Consider the following 4338-nt stretch of genomic DNA (forward strand, 5'->3'; position numbering starts at 1 on the left):
CTACATTTCCTATAATGATTATACTATACTTTATTTAAATTAGTAGATTATATATACTTTATATACTATATTTTATTTAAATACAGTATAAAAAAGTATTTCACTTATATATTGTACACTTGTATTATTTGCAGTATATTGGAGAGTGTAAACCAGATACTAATCCACTGTAAAATTAAACATCATCACTGAATGCTGTTTAATTAATTGATTGATTAATTGCTAGTATACTGACCAATATATCCACAAACAAGTACTGAAAATGTAATTAGTAGTACTTTTAGTAGAGAAGGCTCTGATAAATCACTTTTTACAATGAGGACACACATGAACTCATCAGGCAGAACACAACCAGTGAAGCTACTGTGGCGTGTGGACAAATTTTAATGTTTTGACTGTATCTGTTTGTTTAACGGTTAGCAAAATACCACATGAACCAACTACACAAATTTTAATGAAACTTGCAGAAAGCAGTTATTGGGTGTCCATTTACAGCTTATACAGTATTTCAACCAAATGTAACTGTGTAACATCAGGCAGAATCTTTACCATTAAACAATTAGTGTCAACTCTGTTTTTAACAAAAAAAAATCTTGTGAACTACTGTAAAAATTTTAATGAAAATCTCAGAATTTAACAATTGGATGTCCATCAACAACTGATAATTTGTTGAAGTTAATTTAATTAAAGATGGCTGCCAGAGCTAATAAACATTAGCCAACACAGAAATGATCAATACAGATATTGACCTATCACCAACACATACTCTGAGAGTGACAACTCAAAATATCACGTGAGATGGCACATAACTTTATTTTGAAGGTTTGACTAAAATGACTAGAACTCTGCCATTTCTCATCCTAAGATGAATTTAGTCTGAAACTCTGACATGAAAGGTGGCTGGCTATGTGCATTCTTTCAAGGAAACACTGAAAGTTAAACACGTGACCAGGAGCGTGAAAGCATTTATGATGCAAAGCTAAGTAAACCTAACTGCTGTGGTCAGAACTGACTGACATGTCTCATTAGTAAAAATGCATTTGTGTTCTGGGATTTCTTCCAGCCTTACAGAGGGGAGTTCATTTCAGCAAATTTATACAATGTCATTACAAAGTCTGTCTGTAAATTGGTAAAGTGGAGAAAAAAATTTTTTTTAGCTTTGAGCGTGTCAGCTAAATCATTGCAATTTGATGGCGTCTTGGGAAGAGTGTGGAACAACTTCCTGCTTTTGCTGTAAATTCACTCTGCAGCAGCTGAGGGTTGACTTGGCTTAAAATGCAGACTCGGCGTCCACCGGCGGGACTTGGCCGTGATTGTGTTGTGCTGCTGCTGCGCTGGGCTTTGGGTAGTGCTGAATGGGCAGAGGGACAAAAGCGCAGGAAGGGAGATGACCCCTGGGCCAGCTGTCACACGAGTCGTGTAGTGACAGAAAGAGTTTCTCCTAAAATGGAGTTTTGCTCGACCTTCGTCACACACCCCACCATATAGACACTGACAATAAGTGATGTTTTCATTTGTGTGGGAGGATATATGCATGCCTGACTTCTGTTTGGCTGGCTGTGAGTATCAATGGGGGGTGGGGGGTGGGGGGGGTGCTTGTTACGTGAATAAGTAGCTGTTATGAAATGTCACTGTCAATGAGTGAACAAAGGTCAATACAAGTAGAACACAGCTGACTGGATGATGCATCAATATAAAGTTCTGCATGTGGCTTCTTACTTTAATACCTGAGCTTCATTCACTTTAAAGGAGTTTTGTTCTGTTTATGTTATCCTGGCCTTTACATTACAGTCCTGTGCTGCATCCTGACCTTCCTTTTCTGCTCACACTTGACATTAAGAGACTTTTGAAATCATTTTGAGTTCTTGACATTCATTTATCTTTTCCTCATCAGTGTAAACACTACAAAGACAAAGTGACAAAGGTATTGGAGTGTTTTGTTAATTAATTAATGGCGAAAGAGTGAATCATTTTGTTTGAATGAGCATTTCAAAGTCTTTGTATGACATCCGCAATTAGGTTCTGGAGCGTCCCACTGCTATCAGTGATCCTTGACATTTCTACAACTTGATTAGAGTCCACCCTGTGCCTAATGAAATTAATTGTAATCAGGAGGCGCATTTTTGTCCACAAAAAGGCTCACATTAGTGAGTGATGAGGTCAAGCGAAACATCTATGGATGTGTGAAACAAGACTGGGTTGAGGCAGAAATTTGGGAAAAGAACTGTAGAAATTTCTTAAGCAACAAGAATTTGAAAAGCAAATTGGTGGATTTAAAACATTTTTTAAGAAAACTGCAGTTGAAAGTGAAATGTGAGGTTAGTGAGGCTAGTTTCCAATATTTTGTGCTCTGTAATTTTTCAAGAGGACAAAAATCAGAGTCAGTAAAGCTTGTATTTCCAACTACAACACAAAAATCTTAATATTAAATTCATTAATACCTAATTAGCCATTTGTGACATCTAGGTGAAATGATTTCTTGGACTGTTGTAACCCAACTTAACGATTAGAACCGTCACTCAGATGAATCCAGCAGAGCCACTGAATGAGACACCCTGAGCAACCATTTATTTAGTGGAGTTGAATGAAGAACTATCTGAGCAACACTCAGTTGTTTAATCAAACACAACACGTAACAGCGTGTGTAGATAAAAGCAAGAACAAAAACTGAGCATCACCTCAATATTAAGAGTCCTACAGGCAAACAAAAAGTAGCATTTAACATTTTATAGAAACATTTTTATGTGACTAAGACTGAAGAAGATAAAAACAGGGGAATTCTTAGTTAAAACTGTTTTGAGGGCTTAGATGGTCCTTGTACTTTTTGGTCAGTCAATTTTCGTTTTAAAAACCAGTATTAAAAAATGAAAAACGGTTCTGTTTTCATTTTAAAAACCGATACTGAAAAACGGAAAAGGGATGGTTATCTACAGTATTTTCATTTTATACTCCAAAAACAGGAAAATGGTCCGTGTTTAATTTTTCTCAAACTGGAAGCTTAACATTGTCAGTCTCAGACCAGGAGCTAGTTAAATAACTTTTCAATAACAGGTGCTGCTTGTAAATAAATAAATGCTAGATAGCTACTTTTACATTTCTTTAACTGCATAATGTACTTTTTTATTTACATTGCTACTCTAGCTAATTTCTTTAAAATAAATAATTTATCTAGCTCCACCTTAAATAGTCTGATTATGGGATGAATAAACAGGTTTTATTTTCTAACTAGCTAACCAAACAATGAGTAATTGCTACCTGACTAGTTTGACATTTCTTTAACAGGCTGATAGTTTGTGCATCACTAATCAGAACTGTTTCCTGGAGCTTCTGCTGCTTTTAGCACATGAAGCCTTTCTCCAAGAGGTCCATGGTGAGGAACTTAAAGCTGCACAAGGTTCCTCATGACAGCGTTGAGTTGCCTTAATGACGGTGCTGAACTTCTGGTTTGAGAAAAAATAAAAAGATGAACCATTTTTCAGTTTTTTGGAGTATAATATGAAAGCAGAATAACCATCCATTTTTCAGTATTTGTTTTTAAAATGAAAAATGAATGACCAAAACGTCCACTGACCTAAGATCCCAGGCTTGCCTCTAGTTTACCATCATTGCAACTACCTAACAAGTATATTATTGTTGCTTTTTTTTCAGCTGCCCCCTTCTGCAGGGGTCAATACAGCAAGCAAACATGCATGAAAGATTTGGCAATTGTTTACCTTTCCTGACACACCCTGGGCTCCAAACTGCAGCTTCAGGATCACAAAACCATGGCACAGACCACTATCTAACAGGTATAAGGTCAGAGTGAAATGTTCTTCCCCAAGAAATGTGGAAGCAAAGCGAGGTGTATATCTGAGGCTTATCAGTACTGTAAATGAGAAATTAAGTCTTTAACATTTTGATAAAACAAAGAATTAAAACTCAAAATACAGTTTTTACATAGTTATTAAGGAGGACTTATTTGTAAACAAACAACAACAAAAAAGATGAATCCATTTTAAAGTAATGACAGCAAGCAGATAGCATATATGATATAAACACACTTTCATACTTATGTGTATTTGCCTTCTGCATATGATCTATTTGGTTTATTTCTAAACTTGATCTAAACTGATTTTAGGGTGACCATATAGGTTTTAATGTGTGATTTCTTCTAATTTTTATGCAACTTTAAGGACATTTGTCTTGGCTTCTGTGATGAAAATGTAATTTACCTCAATAAACATAACATGATTTATGCTTAACGTGCTCCTCTCTTTACCTGAACAATGTGTGTGTGTGTGTGTGTGTGTGTGTGTGTGTGTGTGTGTGTGTGTGTGTGTGTGTGTGTGTGTGTGTGTG

At 35.9% G+C, this 4338-nt stretch overlaps 1 protein-coding gene across 1 annotated transcript in view; it reads right to left on the bottom strand.

Moving 5' to 3' along the window:
- The window catches only part of agbl4 (AGBL carboxypeptidase 4), a gene marked incomplete in the record, with an annotated part of 369850 nt that overhangs the window by 13199 nt on the left and 352313 nt on the right, over positions 1 to 4338 (bottom strand).

The sequence above is a fragment of the Austrofundulus limnaeus genome, unplaced genomic scaffold (assembly GCF_001266775.1).
Source record: "Austrofundulus limnaeus strain Quisiro unplaced genomic scaffold, Austrofundulus_limnaeus-1.0 Scaffold111, whole genome shotgun sequence".
NCBI lineage: Eukaryota > Metazoa > Chordata > Actinopteri > Cyprinodontiformes > Rivulidae > Austrofundulus > Austrofundulus limnaeus.